This window comes from Peromyscus leucopus, chromosome X, assembly GCF_004664715.2.
Source record: "Peromyscus leucopus breed LL Stock chromosome X, UCI_PerLeu_2.1, whole genome shotgun sequence".
NCBI classification, from domain to species: domain Eukaryota; kingdom Metazoa; phylum Chordata; class Mammalia; order Rodentia; family Cricetidae; genus Peromyscus; species Peromyscus leucopus.
In genome coordinates this window covers 64,871,850-64,896,892 of record NC_051083.1, presented here as the reverse complement: position 1 = coordinate 64,896,892, position 25,043 = coordinate 64,871,850, and the positions used below count along the sequence as shown (strand labels likewise).

At 39.5% G+C, this 25,043-nt stretch overlaps 1 long non-coding RNA gene across 1 annotated transcript in view; it reads left to right on the top strand.

Annotated features, from left to right (window-relative positions):
* Positions 1 to 17,212, top strand: part of LOC114704880 — a 37,235-nt gene extending 20,023 nt beyond the window's left edge. The window contains exon 5 of the long non-coding RNA XR_003736326.1: positions 16,930 to 17,212. This is a non-coding gene — a long non-coding RNA (uncharacterized LOC114704880). The remainder of the gene's footprint in view (positions 1 to 16,929) is intronic.
* The last annotated feature ends 7,831 nt before the right edge of the window (positions 17,213 to 25,043 follow it).

The window sequence follows — 25,043 nt, the reverse complement described above, 5'->3', positions numbered from 1 at the left end:
TTCCTCCCTTCCCAAGCTCACCCTGCATTCATATCCCAGCAAAGCCATCCTATTTCAAACGCACTCTTCCCTGCATAACACTTCAGTAGCATTTTCAATGGCTTCCAAACTTAGGCTCAGATGAGAATTTGGGTGGACTGGTGATATGTGGCAGGAGACCAGACTAGACTACTGTTTTTACATGGCAAATATTTGCCCCCAAATACTGATGTGTCGCATGGAGATTCTAGTTATTATTCTTGCTGGTTATACTATAAAACAGAGAAAACCTTTTAAAACAACAGTTACTTTTGGGGGTCATTGTTTCCCAAAAAGATATTTTGACACTAAAGAAAGCAGAGATGATATAGTATCAGGATTAGAAACTTTAACTTTATAAAATAATCTTGCACAGTCTTGCCTTTCGCATTTTCTTTTGGAGCAGTGGAATGTTCAATATGAAGAGCTGGGAGCTGGTGCCAGTCTTTTCTCTGTGGCTAACAGCACCATTTGGCTGTGCTATTTTCCCATTCAGGGCCTCCTTTTTCACATCTCAATAGGAATGATTAGACTCAATGACATCCAAAGGGTTATCCAACTGCAATATTCAGGCTACCCTGATTCTAGAGCTTCTCTCTAGTCCTCCTATCCTTGAATTCCTGCTAGAAACAAAACCTCACTTCTAATTACCAAACCTGAACCAGGTGGCAGGCAGTTCACATTCCTGGCGTGCATAAAGCAAAGAACGTTTGCTAGCAGCCATGATGCAAGGCACCAGGCTTTTTGATGTCCTTCACAATTTTGGAGGCATTGCTTCTGTGACTCGACCTTGCTGTTTCTTGAGCTTTCCCTGTGAATGCTGCTTTAGACTGTTTTGCTTCATGTTCCCCCCGCCCCCAAGTTGTACAGATGCCTCTTGGGCCTGTCTCCTCTGTGTGTCTGTTTGGGCTTGGTTGCTATAGAGAGATTTTTACCTCTCGTCTCTTTCCTCTCTCTTTTGTCCCCCCTCCCCATATGTACTTTCCATGAATTCCTCCCTATTTCTTTTTCCCCTTTAGACAGAAAGCATGACCTCAACTGTTGGCATAGTCCATAAATGGCATTATCTAAATTCTTGGCCAAATCCCAATTGAGGAATGTTGGGCTGCAGTTAGTTCTAGGTAGCTGGAGGAAATATAAAATTAATTAGCAACATAATTTCAGGCTTTACCTGCCTCATAAAAGTGCACTAGTGTTTGTACTAGAAAGCACTTTCTGGCCCCAGTCCTTCTCTGCTGTTTTAAGACGACTTGGAGTTTAAATGAGACATTTGGAGTTAAGTGGTCATTTGACTGGCAACCCCAACTTCACTAGTCCTGGGCAAGAAACACAAGAGAAAAGTCAGGCTTGCGAGGCTACTGCTGTCTTGGAGTTTCAGGCTATCTCAGTCTGTAGCTGTCTTCATTCATCTGCACAAATGAAGTTCTGCTCCCTTGCCTCCTCCCTGCCTCCAGCGTCTCTCTTCAGACTGTTTTCTTGGCACCTTGTTGTGTGACATCTGAAGAATGGGCCACTGAGAGAAAACAATAACAACAACAACAAAAAATCCCAAACTACTGTAACACTCAAGAGGCAGCCCCAATTTCTTTTTTATTATCAAATTTATTTTAAAATAAGCCAAAGTGATACAATCCCAAAATTCAATTTGGATTCTGTTCCTGTGCTAGTTCACTGTTATGGGTGATGCACTGTTTTGTCTTTGGGAAGGCCCTAGCTGAGGAAACTTCCCTGTAAGCCACAGTCTGCCCAGCCCCCCACAGCCTGCCCAGCCCCCTGTCTGCCTTCCAATCCCAGTCCTCTTTGTTGCCCTACAGCTGGGCCTTCGAAGTGGAAGCATGGCACAGCGCACTTCTGGATTCTTCCAGCTGTACTCTCACTGGGGAAAATCAACTTTGAAGTAAAGCTAGGGGCCTGCCAGGAAACTGAAAAGGGGTTATTAAAAATGGCCTTTTTCAAACCACCAGTGATGTTTTGCTAGCAGAGGGTAACAGGTTACTTGGAATCTGAACTGCTTTGGGTTTTGGATTAAATTGCAAAGTTGGCTGAGATTTCAGACCCCCAGGGTCTTGAGGGCTGAAGACACAATTGAAAGCATATTAGATGCTGGCTGCATCTATACAATACCAACCAATGAGTTAAAAGGGGAGAATTTACCAAAATCTGTTTATTTAGTGTCATGAACACAAAAACATAAGTTTGAGTTTAGCCTTGTTCCTTTTTTATTTAGTTTTATTTTAATAAATCCAGACTAGAATTTTTTGAAGATGGAAATAGCCTGTATTTCTACTAAGCATTATACTGCCTAAAATTCCACTATGTTCTCCCTCACAGCCTTCCCCCAACAACTTTAGGTAGGGACCATTCTATCTTAAGAATGGAAGAAGAGGGCCGCATGGGGTTCTTTCCAAAGCTGCGGTTCTAGTCTTCCAACTGTTCCCTACCACACTCCTATGCACCTGCAACTGTAGGATTAGCCCTTTTACCTTTTGTTTATTGAGGTCTAGAGAAGTTTTTGGTTTCTAAGAGTCCCCATTCCAATATCTGTGCTTTATCTAGGCCTTCGCCATCTCCTCTAGCTCATAGTTGAAAACCCTGGTAGTCCTGAGCCATGTTCTCCAAGGTACTTCTCACTCACCTTGGAAGGTTTGCTTGGTAAAATTCTTAGGGAAAAATCTGCTGTGAACTTTATTAGTGTATAAACTGGTGTCTGGCCAGGAAACCTAGTTTTAAGTTATTCTTGCTTTGAACATGGCCACCTGGACTTTATAATGACTTGGTGTAGCATGTCCTACTCATGCTTCTCAGGACTTCGAGACCCCTAAGAGACACAGCCAGAGGAATCTGTGGCCAAGAGTTGTCGAAGTTGGTGGGGGTTGGGAGTTAGGTAGATGGTAACTTCAGGAGTGTCATCCCACTTATGTGTTTTCACAACTCAGGACTCCAGAAGTGACTTGAAATGCTTGACTGGTGGAGGTCACTAGTAGTGACCTCGAGTTTCTACAATGGGAGAATGAAAGTGAAAGTCCGAGTGTGGCTGAGCCACACTGCTAGCTAGTGGAGACCAGGGATGAGAGTTTTGGTCTGTGGAATAAGTAGTTTAAGTCTGTCGTTAGGAAGTAAGCTGTAGCACTGAGTGCCAATCTGTGGCCAGTTCAACTCCCAAGTAACTGTGCGTTCTTCTTCCCAGCTAGGAGCAAAGGTAACAAAAAGCAGTAAGTATACAGAAGATGTCAACTCAGGCCTTAGAGTTTTGGGGGTTGTTCTATTCCAGTTAAATCATTTTAGGCTTGGCTCTGTCTCTCTTAATTGTCCCTTCCCATGGGGTATCTGAGATGGGGGCTTGTCCTTCATTTTCTGAAAACAGTTGATGGAGGGAAGGTGAGGGAAATTTTCTGCTGCCATGGAAGGCCAGTGCTGGCCCAAGGCCAACTTTCCTGAGTTTCTCCCAGGCGGATTCCACAATAGATGGGGGGAGGAGGAGGCACAATTGGCCCAGACTGTTTTTATTTGGTCTGCAGTGTGGGAGATCAGACGTTCTGAAGAGAATTGAAAACACTTCTTTCTTTGGATTCCTGGGGCTGTGTAGGGGGAGCTTGGGCCCCACTTGGCACAGAGTTGATTACAACATTAAAAAAAAAAAAGCTCCAATATTGTTGCCCAAGGCTGAATGGAAAGTTTTCCTTGCAGTCAGAGCTGACTCCTCAACCCCACACCTTCTTAAGCCTTTGATTAGCAGACACCTGCCACCAAGGAGCCCAGAAAACAATAAAGCGATGAGGGGCTGCTTACAATGCTGCCTAGGGTGGATCAGCATCAACGGAGGCTGGATAGGAGAACAGTGGTCTGCCACCTCTGCTAGATCCCTAAAGACCCCAAACTCAGAACTTGTATGTCAAATTAAAACAACAACAACTGAAAAGCAACTCTCTTTGAATCTGCTGAGTTTCTCTATTTCTGACGCATTTATATGTGCTGAACTTATCAGCACATATAAATTTGTTTTTGTTAAGTGGCACTGTGTCCAAGCACTAACCTCAGCTGAGTGCTTCATCTGAGGCAAGAATGCCAACCATCTCACATGTTTATCATAACTTCTTATTCAAAATGCTTTCAAGAGAAGGGACCAGAGACAGGAGGATTGCTATATTACTGATGACTTCAGGTGAGTTTGTGGTTGACAAGACAATGTTGGAAGAAACTTATGATTAATGCAAAGAAAAAAAATAACAATGACTCACAAACAGAGGAACTCTGCACTTACTAGATCCCTCAAATTAACTTGCAAACAAACGACCTCTGGAGCTAAGCCACTTTTCATCAGTGTAAAAAATTTTGTGGAAATATTAATGATTATTTATTTATAACCCCATGTGCTTTCAAAACATATTTTGGATTGCTGAGCATAAGGATTTTGATCCAATGGGAGGTCATTGTAAAATGGCTCCTTCTGCAACTGGCCCTGATGAGCTATTTACCCAGAGCAAAGCACATTGGCCCAGTTGTCTTGGTGATAGACAGCTTGGCAACAAGAGCTGTCTGCACAGCTCTGAGGTGGGGTTGAACTGTCTGTAATGTCTCCATTCAAGTTTGGCTAATTGAAATCAGGAAGAAAAATTAACGTAAGAAAGAAGGCGAAAAAAATTACACCTCCAGTCGGGTTTTTGCATGCCTGTCAATGTGCTAGGTTTAAAAAAATGGTTTAGGGAATTCCTGTTCTGTTATTTTTACTGTGTTATTGTTACACACGAGATGGCACATTAGCTTCCAAGACAGGGCTAGCAGTTGTGGCAACATGCCAGTTTCCCAAGGACCCCAAGTCAAGTTGAGTTAAGCCACTATCCACACTCCATTAGCATAACATCTGAGGCAAAGAGCAAGAGTGAGTATGGAACCTGTTTCTGGAAGGTGATGCTGCTAATAACCAGCTAAGAATGCAGTATGCTTAGACAAGAAAGGAAACAATGTGCTCAGTGCCAAAAGAAACCAAGACAGGAGCCCTTAACTTCAAGCCTATGAACCTCCAGAAATTACAAAATGTGTGTATATTCATATTCATTTTTTCCTTGAGTCTTTGGCTTTTATCAGATTCTCTAAGGATATGGACCACTTCTACAGCATTCATGTTCACAGGCTTTGCCTCCATTTAGTTTTTCTGGTATGCAGTAATTGGGAGACAGGGGACTGGTTAGAACCTTTAGAACCACTACCTAGACATGCATAGTTCAGGAAATAGATTGCTCAGTGTATTATCTTTCCGATAAAATGAAAACATAAACATGTCATTTTTCTTACCTATTGTAGTATGTAACACAGAATAAAGTTTAGACAAATATAAACATGTATACAGGTTTAAAATTTCTACTTTTGTACCTTTATTCAGTTCTACCTTTATTACTATCTCTCACTTCCATGGGGTATCAAAATGTTTCCTCATGGTTCCATTTCATTAAGCTGGTACATCTTTAGGCAGCTGTTGGTTATAATGGCACCTCATTTGATGACACAGTTTTTCTTACTCTGGTAAGGCTCTCACTTACCACCAGCTTCTTTTATTCTAGACCCTCATCTTTTCCAGTTCAGTCCTGGAGGCTGGGATTATGACTCAGTGACAGAGTTGTTGTCTACAATGGGCAAGGCTTTGGACTCCATGACCAGCACTAAAAAAATCTAAATCAGGACATTTTTGATCTGTTATTATGAAAAAAGCCAACAGGGAACTATACTTGTTTTGAAACTAATGCTATCTGGTGTAACATCCCTACCTAATTGCAGTGCCAGTTAGGGTAGAGGTTTGCTTTTTCTTGTGTTACTTTCTTTGATTATTTTATTGTTTGGAGTGTGTATGTGGGCGTGTGTGTGTGTGTGTGTGTGTGTGTGTGTGTGTGTGTGTGTGTGTGTGTGAGAGAGAGAGAGAGAGAGAGAGAGAGAGAGAGAGAGAGAGAGAGAGAGAGGCGGGGATAGAAGTCAGCAGGTGACTTCTTCAACCCCCTATATTTTTTGGTGTGTGATGTATATGTATGATTGCTTGTCTGTGAATGTGGTTGTGCATGTGCCACACCACATGTATGGGGGTCAGAGTACACCCTTGTATGTCTTCCTTGCTTTCTGCTTTAAGACAAAGGCTCTGTTGTTTCCTACTGTGTATGTCCAGTTTGTTGGCCTGTGAGCAGCCAAGGCTTCCCATTTCTCCACCTCTTTCTCCTGGTGGCAGTGCTGTGGTCACAGGTGCTCATACATGTCCAACTTTTATGTAGGTTCTGGGGATTTGAACTCAGGTCTTCACACTTGTGTGTCAAGCACATTATCCACTGTGCTCTCTCTCCAGCCCTCCACCTTACTTTTTGAGATAATGTCTCTCACTGAACCTGGAGCTCACCAATTCAGCTAGGAGTTCCAGAGATCTGCCTATCTCTACCTCTTCAGAACTGGAATAACATCTACATGCCATGCCCAGCTTTATATATATCACTTAGGTTAACTTATTTCCCATTTCTCTCCTTCCACTTCTCTCTATACCTCTCTGCTTCAGATCAAACCCAGGGCTTTGCAAATTCAAGCACTGTACCACTGAGGAACATGCATCTACAAGTTGACTTCTAGGTTGTGTCAATCATACTTTTGAAGTCCCCAGCTAAAGGAATGTTATATTATGCATGAAATTGCAGTTAGAAATCCAATTGAAAATTTCCTGTGTACTTCAAGTCTAAGAACAAGAGAATACAGTGTTGGTCAAACATCATCTCTCTTTAGTGTCACTGAATTTTAGGGGAGAAAATCGGAGTATTTGAAGTATATAGATTCAGATACATGTAAACTCTCAGGGAATGAGAGTATAATTTACTGAGTAGAATTGTTGGACTTTAGAGACGAGTAAAGGAGGCCAGGCCACCATTCTTTGTAAATGAAAAGTATAACTATGCCAACTCTACTCTGCACCCTGCTCTTCACCTTCTGGTAAAGGCTAGCACTGGGGCAAGACTCAGCAAAGAGGTGAGGACATCTGTTTTACACATTACTTGGTAATTTATAAAACTGAAGAAAACATGATGGTTTATTTATCTTAAGTCACATCAAAATGGTTGGGGAAAAGTAGCCAGGTCAGAAAGTTCCTGGCACAAAATGGGTGTATAAAATTGGAACTGATGTGCAAGTGCTGCCTTTTCCAGGGGGCTTTCTAAAATGCCTCCAGTCAAAATTAACTGCTGTTCATCTACTCTCACAGTCCACCTGTGTATTCCATTCTAGCACTTACTTTATATATGGATTGTTATGTTGTAAATTCATTGAGAGTCAGGCGGCGGTGGCGCACATGCCTTTAATCCCAGCACTCGGGAGGCAGAGCCAGGCGGATCTCTGTGAGTTCGAGGCCAGCCTGGGGTACCAAGTGAGTTCTAGGAAAGGCACAAAGCTATGCAGAGAAACCCTGTCTCGAAAAACCAAAAAAAAAAAAAAAAAAAAAAAAATTCATTGAGAACATGAGACATGTCTTCATGTTTGCTGATGATTAAATGCCTTGTAGGAATTAATTCATTTATTTTCAAAATATATTGTATACCAGACATTCTGGTGTTGGAGGACTCCTGGTGAAAATACAGTTTCTCCTTTCAATGAGCTTAGTAAACATTTCATTATGCATTTTCCTGATTCCTATTATTTTGGTTTAGAATAGTCAAATAATGTGCAGGAAAATGTCCATATTCTTTTGTTATCTTGAAGAACATAACATTTTCCTCTTTTAATCATTCCAAAAGAACTCATAATTATAGAGGTTTCTTCACAATTACTAAAGAACATTTTAGTGGTCATGTAGGATGAGAAATTAAGGCCTTAAGAAAGACATTTCATTATAGAAATCTTAATTGCAAATTGTAATACATTGGAGATGGGGTGAGGTCAGAAGCAGAAACGAATGCATCCTTGAGAATTTACAATATTTCAGTATATTTAACATGTGGCCCTGTGGTCTTCATGAGGTACGATGAAGGGAAAATGGAGGTGTAAGAATATTTGCTTTAATCGCTTCTCGGCCTTTTGGCTAATATCAAGTGAAGAATATTTCCTTTAATATGGGTTTCCAACTTCACAATATCTTCTGTAATTAATTCGAAGAGAATCAGAGACTCCCTTGATATGACATGTGTATATACTCATAAGGTATATTTATTGTCTTTGGAAGTGAAAGCCTACAGGTTAATGGTTATGCACATTCTGAATTTAATATTTTAGTGTAGTTTTGCATATCTGCTATATACAGTATAACTGCATACAGTATATTTGTATATCTACTTTATCCTGTAGAAATTTTGGTTCAATATCCCTATGTGGTAGCTTTCTTATTAAATTATCTTTGACATTCTGATGATGTTAAGATTCACTTATAGAATGGTTTGTTAAAGATAAAAATTGAAAAATCATTCTTGTAGTGGAATTAAAAAACTGGAGTATTTCAAAATGTGATAGCCACAACCAAAAACAACCCCACAGGCAATTAAGAACTCATGATTTTTGTTAATGAGTAGCCATTGTTGGCAACTTTATTTTCTTACAATTTGTTCTTTAAGGTCTTTATGAGTTTTCTTTAATTTAACACACCTAATATATGCAAGGAAGCCAGGTGGTGGCACATGCCTGAAACCTCAACACTTGTGAGACCCAGGCAAGAGGACTGGGCCACATCTCAAAAGCACCCAAACGTGTATGCATATATGTTTAGATATACAAGGAAAGTAATTTATTTATTACTTCATTTGTCCAAATTGTTCAAGAACTCTGTGCCTTCCTGTCCTAAGCATTTTTATTTATTCATCGAATGAAATGAGTACAATCTGTTAAATCTTCCCTGACTGAATGGATTGATTCATTGATAACTAAGACAACATTATACTGAATTAATTAGTTTTGAGGCAGAATCAGGTCATTAGTAAACTGAATTATGTATTTGAATGAAGTCATCAATTGAACTGATAACAGAATGGTTTTTTTTAGACCAAAGTGACCTAGAATTTGTACTTGGACATGGAAAAGTAGACTTGAATTTTTTTATGAGTGGATCAGCTCTTTGCTAAAGACAACTAACTTATTAAAATAGTTTATTTAATAGTCCATTTTGACTGTAAGCCCTTGAAGAATTGGACATTTTAAATCTACTTTGAGTATAGGAGTTTAAAAGGAATAATTCTGAATTAAAAGTCGGATTGAGAAGTTTGGTGTTTAAAAGACACTCCAGGGGGCTAGAGAGATGGCTCAGTGGTCAAGAGCATTAGCAGCTCTTCCAGAGGTCCTGAGTTCAATTCCCAGCAACCATGTGGTGGCTCACAGCTATCTATAATGAGATCTGGTGCCCTCTTCTGGAGTGCAGGCATACATGCAGACAGAGCACCTTATACATAAAATAAATTAATTTAAAAAAAAGAATGCAAAAAAAAAAAAAGACACTCCAAAACCCCTACTAGTCCTCACTCTACCTACAGGCCCATTAGTCTGGTGAATTAGAGGCTCACACTTCACTTTTCTTTCGGGAGAGTGCAGTTTTCCAAAAGCAACAGCAACTCTCTGTTGGGCACTGGTTCATTCCTGGAACCAGATGAAAAAGTTAAAATTAGTTATTGGGAATTGTGTGTGATCTACAGAAGCAACCAAAATAGCTCATTTCAAAAGTAACATCAGAAATAAATGTGGAGGGGGAGGGTAGAGAAAAACACACATACTAAAAATACACTTAGAACTCACTGCAAGTGTCATAAATTCAGCTTTAACGAACTGCTGGAAACTAGAACAATACTACTCTATCTGTTGTCAGCTGAGTGGCTCTCACAGAGATGAGGCCATCTGAGCTCAGCCAACCATATGACCTTTCATCTTCTGATCAGTTTTTTGACACAAAGCTATTTGACACAGTCCTGTCCTCTCCATTTTGAGGTCTGTCTTCCAGCAGTTAAAATAAGTCTCAAATTTCTTTCATCCTTTAAAGTCACCCTTAGCTCTTGCCCTACATTAAAGCTTCACCTTTCACATCCCTTTTTGTTGAGACGAGACAAAAATTTTCCATCTCTGTGAGTCTGTGGCTTTAAGATCCACAAAGACCACTGATTCCCTGTACACCGAGAATTCATGTGTCTAAGTAAGCATATTTACTATCTACTGTGCACTAGGGCAATGGTTTAAAAACTTCATATGAATTTTCTCATTTAATCGTCAACAGAACTTGAAAAAGTATAATTATAACTCCACTTTACAGATGAAGAAAGTGATAAAAAAAAATAGTCCCTGATCAGATGACTGATCCAGGATTCAAATCTAAGCAGTCTGCCTCCATACTCAGTCAGCTCATATTAATTACCATTGGAACTCTGAGTATGCATTTATAAAATTACTTTTTCTGCTCAACAAAATATTTGTACATGAGAATATTTATTTGTGTCAACTTAGTCCAGGATATATAATATCTCAGGAGTTATGTAATGCAGAAAATAAGGTGATATATTTCTAAGTGAGGAGACACACACACAGAGATAAATTATGGTGCAGGATGGATAGGATTGGAAGCTGAATTTAATTGACTCATATAGAAATATATGTAATTATTTGACAATTTTTACAAGATCTGTGAGGCAAAATTAAATGAAAGAGAATCTGAGGATAATTGAATATGTAGTAATATTATTCCAATGTCACTAGAAGATACTACTACGTCTAAGTAGGAACTGAGATACACTGATCTAGGCACTGGTAACATACAGGTGAATGGGATGTGATCTTCACCATCAAGTGATTTGCAGTGCATGCTCACAGTAGTACCATCCCTACTATGGTGAGAAATGAGGCAGGCAGAGAGCACATTATAGATTGTCTTGGGCATTCATAAAATGTTCATGTTTTTATCCCCAAGGCAATGCACAACCATTTTCCTAATGTAGTAATCTTACTAAATCTGCAGGAAATTTTTACTCTAAGTAGAGCGAGCAGATTGGGGAAAAATGAGATAATATGCTTCCAACTTTGACCCTTTCCTGATTTTTATTCTATAATCTATAACACTATGTGTCTACTATCTTTGCTCTATGTAATAAATAAAAGAATTACCTTTGAAGACCTCACAGCTCAGCTGGGGAAACATTCATTACAAACACATAGATACCAATGCAGCCACCAGTATGGTTTTCTTGTCCTATATGCAGTTATAAAGCAGCTAATGTGTCAAGTTGACCCTGTTGGAATGTAACCATCCTTGAGAACATACAAGTGTGTCTTATTTGCCTGTATTCCTAGAAGAAAGTGCAAATTCAGTACGCTCAATAAGAAGGTTTTGTTGTTGTTATTCAGTATCTAGTATTTCTATTGACTATGAGCTCCATAGTGGCAGCTCAGGACTTAGGACTTAAATCTGTTCCCATTTCTTCCTTATTTCAGATAACCTTTTGACCCCTTGGTAAATTAACTGGGTAAAATTGTGTTAAAATATTTTTATGGCTCATTCTTTTGTTCTTTTTTTGTTGTTTTTTTCTTTTTTCTTTCTTTCTTTTTTTTTTTTTTTTTTTTTTTTTTTGAAACAGAGTTTCTCTGTGTAGCTTTGGTGTCTGTTCTGGATCTCGCTCTGTAGACCAGGCTGGCCTCAAACTCACAAAGATCCGCCTGCCTCTCCCTCCTAAGTGCTGGGATTAAAGGCATGCACAACCACCACCTGGCCATTCCTTTCTTCTTAACATAATATACAGAGTGGTTGGAAATAGTCAGTCACACGTTGAGTAAGGCCCTATTTCAGATGCCCAGATCTGTGACCTTATTCCTCTGGCTTTGAAAGCCTTGCTAGATAGGTTTCATGCCACATAAATTCAGAATCCTTAGGAGTCTTAAAGGCTGGTAAAAGTCAAGCTCATCTATTTTCTAATATCAAGTTGATATTCAGTAGAGGGATTTCAGCTGGACACAGAGACAACTGAAATCACCATCTTAGACTTAGTAATAGCCCTTTGGGAAGGCTTTGGAGGACTCCTCAAAGAAATCTGCTCAAAGTCTGCCCTGGAAGCCTTTCAGTCACACTCAGTACTGGAAAAGGCTGCTGGTTATGGACAACTGCTTTCATTTTGCCCTGGTTCAAAGGCGTTCACCACAGGCCTGCAACTTGTGACTCCAACTTGCCTTTAATTTATAGCCAAATGGAGGTTGTTAACCCCAAGTAGTTTTTCAAATTTTTAGATGCAAAGGCTGTATCATATCCCAAGTTTCCATGCAAGAGGATAAAAGATAGTTAAAACACAGGGTGTGAACATTTATGGGAACCAATATTTTTAATTGAAAGAATTATTATTTTAGAGCCCTTTACTATCTGGGGAGCCTCAAGTTGTCAAATTGTAATTGGTCTTTTCTGAGTTGATAGATGCTCTGGTAGGGGAGAAGTAGTTCCCAACTCTCCTCCACAATTATAAAAGAGAGCTTAGTAGGTCTATCTGAGAAGGAGGGGCGAGAGATGGAGGCTGATAGAGAAAGGGCTGAAGAGAGAAAGAGAGCTTTCCTGTAACTCGATAGGAAGTAAAGGAAGTGAAACCAAAACAGAATTCTGAAGAAGTCTAACAGCAATGTTGGACTTAGATTATGCTAAGCAAATAACAAAAACTTGTTGTCATTTTACAAACTATTCCTAAATCCCATCTTGCTGTCTGAGCAAAAATTTGCTCCTGCTAGTCATTCCAGTTCCAGGTGACTGACCCTAAACTCAGAGGGTGGGAGGGAAGGGAGATGAAGCAAGATGTTGCTTTTGACAGCAGTTCAGGCCTGATTCAAGCTGTATTCATCTCTGCCCAACTATCTCAAGCCTAAGATCCATTTCATTGCACTTTGATCCCTGTAGCTCTGAGATGGCAGGATGTCCTGAAGCTGGCATGGGAGGAGACTCTCAGAGGCTGTACTCAAGGTACTTTTACAGCCACAGCACAGTATCTGCCCTGGGTTGTAAACAGTCAACATTTTCTAAGTACCCAATTGAATTTACTAAGAATAGTAAGCAAAAACAATGCTGTAAGACTTGAATGATTTCCCAACTCAGAGAAATCCTTGATATTTTTTTTATTTGATTTGAAAGTACATGGCTCAATTTTCTTCATGGTGTTTCAAATTTACTATAGTGATATTCACAGCTGTTTCATACATTTTAGAGTGCTCACCAGACAGCCATTTTACAGTGGAGAATATATGATAACTTGAGTTTTGTCTAGAGGATTCTGCAGGATCAATATTCCTGGGTATAGGGAGCAGTAACTTATTTCAAAATAGGAAGCTTGTAAGAGCTGGCATTTTGGCTCACAAAACCCCAGAACATTGGGAAGCTGAGATGAAATTTCAAAGGAAGGATATGTGGTGGGGAATTTTGCTGGGAAGCAAAACCCCTGTTGTTTCATGTGTATATAAGTATATGCTTGTTTGCATATCTACTTTATAAGACAGTAAAGCATGTTAAGACATTTTGATTAGATCATAAGACTCTTTAATAGTTGAGTATCAAGTCTATCTACCTTCTTAACCCCATGTTTAAATTACAACTGTAACATCCTTTCCTGATAGTGATCTACCTCTAGGGACACAATTAAAGGTCATTCCATTTTTGAACTTTTTTTTTGAGAAGTATGATGTTGTTTAAATAATGTCTTTTAACATTAGATAGAGATGAATTGGTGTCCAGGGTCCACACTTCACTGGATGATATTATGAAAGCTGCCTTCTCTCTTTGGACTTCAGTTAGCAAATTCCCTCACACATATACCTTTATCAGAGCTCATAGAATGACTCAAGATCTTATAAAAAATCTTTTTTAAAAAAATCATGTTATTTTATACTTGAAGAGAAGGTATCCTGTATGCTTCTTGTGTTTGCACCTACTTAGATTAAAAATATAAAGCAAGTTGGCAGAATATGCTCTCTACAGACTATGTTCTCCTCTTAATGAAGAACAATCAAGATCATTCTATGTTCAGTTTTCATAGTCAATGTGCTATAGGCTGAGTAATGAATATTTTGAATTTCATAGTACATATAATGCTCCAAGTAAAATCCTGGGTTAAAAATAAAGACCTAGTACTGAGTACTGGCAGAGAAGCACTGCTTAACTATTAAATACTATTCGAAAAAAACTTTGTCTTTGTTATTTAGTTAGTATCTCCCAAGCTGGGTGCACTTACTCTATAACCATACCTAATCAGTTCTATAGTTTTTGTCAATGTCTTCTAAGATCTCAAGCCACAAAGATGTCCCAGTGATGGCTGTTTTTAACAGTAGAAAGAGTGTTTTCTTATTCTGTTTCTGCAGTTTTGCTCATGCTGTGCCCAAAACTTGAAATGCCATTTCATTTTCCTCCAATTCAACGTAAATCCTATCCATTCTTCAGGGTAATATTCAGTTTCAGCTTCCATCATGAAGCCTTTCTTGGTCATTCCAAAACATGATGCTCGTTCCAAACACATGGAATCGATCATATGCATAATAACATTTACCCCACTCATTATGAAAATCCTTTTAAAGAAATTCCCCATGTGTGGAATACCTACTATGTGCCAAATTCTATAGGGAACACAAAAATTTGAATGGAGTCTTGAAATGTATACATGGGCAGAGCTAATTATTTGGGCTTAAAACAAAGCCATGGTAATGGATTAGCATGAATACTTTAACTGGCTTCTACCAATAGGTGCATATTTATGTTTATGTGAAGCATAGGCAGCTTTGATATATTTATTTATTCTTCTCTCATACTCTAAAAAACAAAGTTTTTTTTCATTGCTATTCTCATTTTTCTAATAGATGAACAGCAATATTCTATGTGGTGATTATCTAATAGGCAAAATGAATTACAGCAGTATTGTAAAGAATGAGAAGAATAGTTGGGGAATATTGTTGTAAGATATTTGGAATACTTGTGAAGTGGTGCAGTGTTCATTGAAAATGGAATTTGATCAGTTAGGAATTTATATTATAAAGTCAATGGCAAACAGTAAATGTGAGGCTGTGATGTAGCTAGTGCAGTACCATGGGTTATATCTCCAGCAGTTAGTAAAAAGGAAAATATATAGCTTACACACTAAGAAGTGAACCAAAATGTAAGAAGTGAAACAAAATGGAATCATATACTGTGTTTAACCAAAGGCAATGTAGTAGAAGGAAAGTGAGACCAAGAACAAGAAACAACTAGAATGGAGAAATAGTAAGAAGTGTGGTAGACACTAATCCAACTTCATCAGTGGTGATTTCAACATCCATTAGTTTAAGTATTCCCAATTAAAAGTTAGCTGGGGCTGGAGAGATGCTCAGTGCTTAAGAACATATGCTGCTCTTGGAGAGGACCCAAGTTCAGTTCCAAGCACCCATATCAGGCAGCTCACAATGGCCTGTAACCTCAAATCCAGGAGTATTCAACCCCTCTGGACTCCACAGGCACCTGCATTCATGTGCATATATCCACACAAATACATATAATAAAAGTTAATCTTTAAAAATTAGAGGTTTTCATTGTGGTTTAAAAAAACAAGACTCGAAAGTAGACAATGTTGCTATTGTATTTCAAGATTTTCCTTAAGTCTATTAGTTCTTGACAGATCCAGTAGGCAAAAAATCAGCAAAAATATAGTCATACTGAACAGGACTACCAATCAACTCGATTTAGCTGACATCTATATTTCAACAACAGAGTATATTTCCCTTCATACATCTCATGTATGAAGATGTTATAATGAATATTACTTTGTATAATTAATATATACTAATAGAAAGTTCAGATAAAATATGAAAAATGGTAATGAATGACTGAAATCTGAAATTAAGGAGGAGGCAAAGCTATAAGTCTTGTGGATAATAATGAAATGTTATAATCACAAATTTGATAACCTAGATGAAATATACCATTCCCCAAAAGACAATCTACCAAAACCTTTAATATCTAGCCTAACTAAAAATTTAATTCAAAAAAGATCATCTATCAAAACTCAAAGGGAATTGGTTATTTGAAAGGCCCTTATCTACTAAGAAAATTAGTTTGATAATAATCTCCTTAAAAGTATCAGACCAAGGTGTATTCATGGATTAATTTGACCAAAATTCCCTGAAGAAGAACCTATACCAATCTCTACAGCCTTCCTAAGAAAGAAAACAGAATCAGAGGGGTACACCCTAATTCATTTAGTAAGACAACAGAATATAACAGAAAGAATGCAAGGTCATAGCTTAACAGTGCTGAGTTCTAGTCTTGACCTCAGCTACTTACCAGTATGTGCAAATCACCAAACCTTTTTCAGCTTTACACCTTATTAGTAAAGTTCAGCAAAGAAGCTAGATATGGAAGCCGGGTGGTGGTGGCGCACGCCTTTAATCCCAGCACTCGGGAGGCAGAGCCAGGCGGATCTCTGTGAGTTCAAGGCCAGCCTGGGCTACCAAGTGAGTCCCAGGAAAGGCGCAAAGCTACACAGAGAAACCCTGTCTCGAAAAACCAAAAAAAAAAAAAAAGATAGACATGGATGCACAAACTTGTAATCTAAGTACTCAGAAGGAGGAGGGAGGAGGGTCGGGATTGCAAGGCCAACCTGGAATACATGATCCCCTGTCTTCAAAAAAAAGTACATTTGACAGTACTTTTAGGGATTGGATTGTGTCCTCCTCCAAATTCAGTTTGGTGCCCTAGCTCCAATGTGACTATATTTGGAAATAGGGATTTTAGGGAGGTAATTAAGGTTAAATGGGATCATATTAATGGGACTGTAATTTAGTAGAACTGCTATCTTTATAAGAAGAGAAGAGACATCAGATCTCTCTCTCTCTCTCTCTCCCTCTCCCTCCCTCCTCCCTCCCTCCCTCCTCCCCTCCTCCCCCTGGGGTCCCTACCTCCCCCTTTCCCTCTTTCTCCTCCCCTCTTCTTTCTCTGCACAAATACAGAGGAAAGGCCATTTGAGGACACAGTGAGAAGATGATGATTATCTACAAGCCAGGAAAAGAAGCCTCACCAGAAACCAATCCTGACACACTGAGTTTGGGTTTTCAGCCTCTACAACTGTGAGATGATGAATGTGTTGTTTACAGGACACTGTGATATCTTGTTATGATGGACCAAGGGGTCTTATCTAACTATTCCTTAGTATTGGGAACATTACTTAGAAGCAAATGATCTTTGAAAATGGTAAAGTCATCTGTGTTTGCTATTCCTACCCCCCCCCACCCTTTTCACCGTCAAGCCATTTAAAACTGTGATAGGTAATTTGCACTGTATTGCACTGTATGCCTGGGACTCATTTCTCTTTATCGTTTAGCATTTGATTTCCAACACCATGGTTAAGGTCTGACAAATTCTGTTCTGATAATACACAACAGAGAGTTACACAGAGAAAGGCTACAGTCCCAAATTTCAGCCCAAAGAGTATTCTGAGCTTGGGTAGTGCTGATGGAGCATTCTGACCATTGGTTTAAAGACTATTTTTTACTATTCTGTAGATTGCAGTTTAGAACTGAGTTACAGAATAGAGTATATCTCCTTATTCTCTCAATTTGGTCTTTCTTCCCTCACTAATTCCAAAATATGCAAGCTATATGCTTTCTAGTTTTTTTTCCCTTCACAGCCATTATCTAGGCACCAAAAACAGAGATGGAAAGAGACAGATTTAATCCAAAGCACCAGTTTCCATTACCTTAAGCTGCCTCAATGATTTTCCTGATGGGGTGAAATTTCTTGCACTTGGTCTCAGGCCCAAGGTATATGCAATGCTTCAATGAAATTGCTTGCGACACATTGAAGTGAGTGCCTGGGAACTATGAGTTTGTCATATGGTAAAAGAGAAAAAGACTCAGAACTTCTTGTACCGGCACTGGACTAAAGAGGGGATAGCTTTCAAAGGTTTCACTTGCTATGGAGATCTACTCTGATATTGAAAGTGTTCTGTTCTGTGAAAGACACAAAGACACATACTCATAGCCTATGTCAGAAAGTGCATATTCCACAAGCTTCATGTGAAACCCTCCACGTTTTAGTGCCGACCTCCCTTTCCTATCTAATCTCCTGTTACACCCCCGACTTAAGTTGAGTTCCTTATTTGTTTCTTCGCTGTTCAGTTGTTGACCTTGGGGCTAGAAAGATAATGCTTATCTACAGGTCCTTCTTCCACACACCCAGGAGCTCATAGGCTCAGAGGGGAACCTTTAAAGTATCTCGTATGGTTAATGGCATTGTAGAAGCTTGCTTCGCATAGAGAAATCACACATGATGGAATTCCATTTATAACAGCCTCATAGAATTAATAAGGACCATGGAGCAGGCTTCTGCCACATACAGTACTAAGTCCTATGTTGGAGCTCTCTTGTGTGGGGTTTGAGCAATTCACTTCTTGGAACATACACAGATATAATATGACTTTTATGCTTCACCATAGGGAAGAGTTTAGCAAACTCAAGGAGTGAGATGCAATCAGCAGTGAATTTTTCTCTCACCAGTAACTCTTTGTCCCTGAGCAAGATGTTTGGTTCTCATAACAACATTCAGAAAGGTGTGGAAAGTGCTGACGGTCCAGCACACATGTATGCAAAGGTCTTACCTTTAACCATATGGGAATAACAGGTTCCCAAGTTCTACCCATTTCTCTTGATGTCCCAGTTGACAGGAAGAAACTTGGTGTAATGGAGATGTGGTTGTTCCAGATGAGAAAAGAGAAAGGCATTGAGGAAATGTGTGCCAAGAGCTGCTGCATATCAAGGGGACTTGAGGTGACAGCTATTTGGGCTTTGGCACTGTGCCTTGTTGGTAGTGAGCCCTGTTCCTCCAGGGATTTTCAAAGCAAAGGTTAGGGATGAGATGTAAAGATTAACCAGAAAGGCTGTTCCCCGAATGGAGGCTTGGTGTTCAGAAAAGAATGTTTGTAAGGTCAAGATAAGACACCCAGATTTTAGTTCTAGATCTGCCCTTGACTTGTGGTATGACATTAGGCAAGCCATTTCTTAGTTTTGTATCTCAATTTATTTGTACCTTAAAAAGTTTGTTTGGAGGCCAGATGTGGTGGTGCATACCTTTAATCCCAGCATTCAGGAGACAGAGACAGGTGGATCTCTCTGAGTTAAGGCTGGTCTATATAGTAAGTTTCAGGCCGGCCAGGGATACATAGTGAAACCCTGTCTCAAAAAAAAAAATTGAGTGGTTTTATGCTGGGGATGTTGCCCAGTTGGTAGAGTAGTTTCCTAGCATGTACAAAGCTCTATGTTCTATCACCAATACCACATAAACAAAGCATGGTGGTACATGTCTGTCTATAATCCTAGCTCTTGGGTGGTAGAGGCAAGAGAATCAGAAGTTTAAGGTCACCATCAGCTACATTTTCAGTTTGGGGACAGCCTGAGATATATGAGATACTGTCTCAGAAACAAACAAACAGAGTTCAGTTTATCTCTGAGGTGTCTTCTCATACTGGCCTTCAGTATTTTTGGTCCCTCAGGTTCTCTAGAGAAGGAGCAAATGCCAAGACTGTTAAATCTAGACTGGAAGTTATAGAATATGAAAAGAATAAAAGAAAAAACTTTAAAGCACAAAACCACAAATATATCATGTTATTGGTATTCTACTCTGCATTTCCCACGATAAGTATTTGTCCTATTGTTCCTGGGGAACAATTGAAATGTCTTGGGAAATGCAATTTTCATTGTTTTAGTTGTATCTCCTAAATTGCCTCATTCAACCAGGGAAGATTTCAGCAAGTTTTTCAACAAGAACCAGTGTCAAATTTTTGTTTCAGAAAATATGGTCACCATAACTCTGTAGCACTCACCTTATCTTCCTTTCTAGGTTTTTCTCATACATATCAAGTTTTCCATCTGTGTAAGTAATGTCCAAGGAAATGGAAACTGATTAATATAATCTGTTGGGATCATTTGTTACTCACATGTTACATGTGTTTGGAAATGTAAAGAGTCATTCTTGAATACAGATATTACATGTATTGTGATTGCTTACGATAGATGAAGAGACCAGGTAGGTTCTCCTATTATAGCATTCTGGAGATAGAGGACAGAAGAAACTGGGCAGCAGGGGAATTTAGCAGTAGAAGCAGGAAGGCCGAAGTTTCAGATATCCATTGTTTGCAGCCTCTGCTGATAGTGACTGGGAACTAGCAGGTTTGGATTTAGGTAAAGGAACATGTAAGCTATGCCTGCCTGGACGTCTGTCTCCAGCCCTGACCTCTCTTCTGGGTCAGAGAAGAATCTTAAAATGTTCTAGGTCTCAGTCTGGCACCCTAAGCGTATTTCTCCTCTCCCCCAGACCAGTTCTTCTCCCTGTTCCTGTTACTGGCGCTGCTTTCACCTTACCAATCACTGACAATGATAAAAAATGGCATTTACATTTTTCCATTACCCTGATAAACCTAGTCGGTTGCTAAGCTGTGGTACTGATCCTTCACAGTTTCATCTCCCAACAGGCAACCTCTTCCACACTTCACTACAGCACCCTTTATTAGGCCCTCATGACTTCTCATCGAAAATGTGTGATTCATTCTTACCTGGTTCATCCTCTCTAAACTTTATCAACTAAATCAATCAGGAGACAAACACACATATAACCTGCAGCCTTCCTTCCTCCAGTTGTTAGGCTAAGTGTATGGAGAGGTGATTTTCAGTGGCACACATGCATTTTGCGTTGAAGAAAGGAAAGAAGGGTTTTCTCAAGAATATTTGGAGGCAACTTCAGCAGTCCATAGCGTAAGGCATAAGGAAATACTTGCTCCTGGTTAAGAATTATATTTTATCTTGAAGCACGTTCACTGTCTGCTGTGCCTCTGAACTTGAATGTTCAGGCAGGCCTGACACCTGTAGTTCTCCCTGCCCACAGCACACGGGTATTCTTCATTTCTTTCTGTGGATACTTAGAACTGCTGAATGCTTTCTTGTTGCTTTTTCCCCCCCAGCCTCATCTGATCTTTCTCACAGATGTTGGGGATTCAGGGATTCCCCATAGGTTTGAGTGTCTCCTCCCTCATTACTGGCCTTGGCCTCTTCCCCCAGCCATGTTTCCATCACTCACATGGACTTGGCCACGTGGCAGCTTTGCTGATGGGCTCTTCAGCCATCTCCCACAAACCCAGGCCAAGAGGTGACATTCAATCTATCCTCAGTGTATACTTCCATCCTGCCAAAGCTGTAAAACTGTCTGGGATTGTAGTCCCTTCCAGTTATATGCACGAGGAGGCGCTTTCCAAAGACATTGATCAATTCCCTAAAGATCCCATGGCACAGCAGGTAGAGCTCCTGTGGTTTGCAGCAAGAAAGCCAGACCATAGTAACAAGTGCCTCAGGCTCAGCACTCTGAAACTCTCTCGAATCACAGGGCTTGAGAAGAGCACTGGGTAGTTTGGAACTTGTCCCAAACACAATTAAATATCCAAGCAAAGGGGGAAAGAATTGTTGGAATACAAATGGCCTAGCTCAATGGGGTTGATGGGGTGACCCATCCAACTGGTGCTCCCATTCCAGTCACCACAGATCTACCATCTCCTCAGTGGGCCTGCTAGAGTCAGCCTTGTCTGCATCCAGGGGCAGCTCTAGTGAGCTTGCCCAGTATCCCAGGCATGTGCAACACTTCCACCTAACTCAAACCACATGCAGAAGATCATGTCATACTTGGCACATAACCAATCGAGAAAGGCATCAGAGGGTGTCCAGACCTCAGCTTGTTTGAACAAATGTTCAAAAAACATTTCTGAAGGGATATTCCAGAAAAACATACTCACTCAAGGTCTTAAAAACAGATGTTCAGGCTCTAGGATTGGGTTGCTTTGCAGCTACTATTATCAAATACAGTAAAGTAGGACCACTTCATTTTAGGCTTGAACTAGGGTATAGGTTTAGCTTTCTTTTGTATCTTTATTGTTGGCCATGGGAGGATGTGTCAGAGGGCATAATATAATGCATAGAGGCAGCATGCTATTGTGATTCGCTCTCTGGCACCGGAGTCAGGCAGGCAAAGGCTTTGACCCCTGACTAGCTTGGTGTGTTAACCTATCATAGGCTCACTTTGTTTAGCTACAAAACTAATGGTAACATTGCTGACTCATTACTTTTGTCAGGAGAACTAACAAAGTACTACATATATCTAGTGTATCCCATGGATTAAGCACTCAGCCAGTCCAGCACTGTTATCAACACTATAACCAGCAGAGCTTTAGTATTTACTCTTACTACTTTTATACTAGTAGCACTGCTACTGCTGTTGCTGCTGTCTCTAGGACAGGATCTATTCCAAATTAGATGGGGAGCTCTTGCATCCTTCATTAGTTTGCTCTGTAACCTATCTCGACCCACTTTAGATAATGGTGTTTCACTAGTTACCCTTGAACATGAAACCCCGTGGCACTTGTTTGCAGGCAAGCTGACCTATGTCAGAGGCCTTGCCTATGATTGGTATGTGTATCAGCAACTGGGCCAAAAGAGGCAAGGTACTACTAACTTCTGTTAATGGCTCTAAACTACCCAGCTCACAATCCAGATGTATGCTATAGCCACCACCAGAATCTTTGTTAGCTACTGGCAAACAGTGATATGCTGGGCTCACTGCTAGAAGGAAAATGTTCCATATAGCCATCATTTGTACTTCACTTTCCCATTAATACTTGCTGTGCCATGACAGCTATTTTATTTTACTTCTATGCTTGGGGTATGATCCCAGGGACTAGTATATGCTAGGCAAGTGCTCTATCTATCACTGAGCTACATCTCAAGATGGATCCATAATAACTCTTTAAGAAGTTTATCCATCTAGTCATACACCCATCAACACCTCCCCCCACATCCATCCACCTACCATTCAACAGGTATTTATTGAGCAACAACACCACCCAAAACATGGCTGTAGGTGCTAATAATAAGTCAGTGAACTGATATTATGAAGCTTACAGTCGAGCTGCTTGGTCTAGCCAAACATAGTATACCATGAAAGTTCATTGGAAAAGTTTAGTTTGGACTTTTAGAACAAATTTTAGTCAGTTCTTCTCAACTGGGCATGTCTTTTAGGGTGCTTGAGTGGAGAGGGAGGGACTGTCTTGCATCCAGTCTGAGCAAAGGTTCTGAGGGTGGCAGGGAACAGGGCTTTAGATACAATGTGGCTGCATTTTGATTTCTAAGACTAATCTGCTTGATACAAATTGTGTACTTACTATGTTGAATGGCTAAGTTTTGAAATGTGATAAGAATACAATGTGGCTTTGTTATCGTCTCATTCATAAACTGGCTCAGAAGGCAGTTCTCAAAGCAGCATTTCAAAAATATTCTGAACAATGGCAATATCAGAACATACTCTTAGGGGGACTGCTTAAGACAATTCAGTACATATCTGAGTGTACAAATCCTGCGTAATAAAAAGAAATATTGCTAGTAGCTAATTTACTAAAAAAATAGTGAAAAGAAAGAAATGTAGACTTAAATTTTTAATTCAATTATTGAAATATTTATGCATTATATGTTTGGATTTATGACTGCCATACAATTAATTCACTTTAAAAATAATGCAAGGAATTTTTCTTTGCACTTAGGTTTATTCCCGTCAGTTCATGCGTAGTCTTCTGCATGTGAGTCTTTGAAGCTAACAGCACAGCTATTTAGCCATTGTCTACCTTTTTTATATAAAAGTCAATCTTCCCATTACATGGCAGGCCTGCAGAAATGCTGCCTTCTGCTTTGAAGCCAGTGAGTGTATGACCATGTTAACTGGTATTTTTTTTTCAGCGGAATGTTAAATCAGGAATTGTAAACAATTCCTAGGCAATGTGTATAATGTTCGTAAGTCATTCCTAGAAATTGTTCACAATGCCTGTAACATATATGCAGCTAGCAAGATTTCTGAAGTACATAGGAAGCCTTCAAGAAGCTAACTGTCCATTTGTAGGACATCTCTGGATCATGACATTTCTTGTAATAAATTCTACTTATTTATCTGTTAATTTGTCTAGATGTTAATAATTCTGATAATAGTAGTACTACTTGATTTTCATAGCTCCCAAGGATTTCTACAATTTTTGCCAGTAATTTGGTGATACAAGGTGTTGGACATGCTTATTTTATGAGGCATTAGAAAAAAAAAAACAATAATTAAGAGTAAAGGCAATTGCACTTGTCAGGTGAGCCAAGGTCCTGTTTAAATGTTCTTATTCTTTTACAAAAGCTTTAGGCAAAGCTTCCTTGCCTTTCCCACAGCTTACTTTCAGCCAGTTTTTTATACTCTAATTCCCTTGGGCTTTCCTAAGTCATGCCAAAGAAACTTAATCATTTCTACCAATCTTACTCTGTCATGAGATTTTCTTGCCTTTTCCTGTTCACTTATCTGCTAATGGAACTTGATATTCACATAATGTAATTGCTTAATCTATGTACTTGATTCCTATTTGTATTTATCTATTTTCATTTACTATTTTGAAATGATCTGCCTATTGGTTTATATCAGCATTGCTGTAGGTTATATCTATGTAACTACTCTAAATAAATTTGAGATGAAAGCAAAATGTTGAATGAGTTTTGGCCTTGAGTGTGATGATCATATCAAGTCACTGGTTGGGATTCTTTGCATGTTTACAGTTAAGTGAATTTGCTTGACTTCTGATTGACTAGTGGAAAGGGACTATCCTAGGAGCCCACTCAGATGAAGCCAGGAAATGAGCTGGCTATATGGGATGTGGGACTAAGGGATTGGGCAAAGCCTTTTGACAATTGATCTCAGCATCTAGTTCTGGTGCCAAGTAACTAGCTGATGTTGTAAGATGCAGCTGAGCAATATTTATAGTCATACAAATGGCCCTTTAATTTGTTTAGATGATGACCCTCACCCCAAATTCCATCCCTACTGTATCCAGATATGACCCATCTCCCAAGGCCAAACTCAACTTATTCTGTTAAAGCCTGCCTAGTTGTATTAGTCCTTTCTGGTGTATCTTCTTTGAATGCCTCTAGACCTTTAAGGACATGTTGTCTCTGAAACTGAATTGCACTGATATAATTATGTATTGTGCATTTTTCATGGATGCCTTACACTT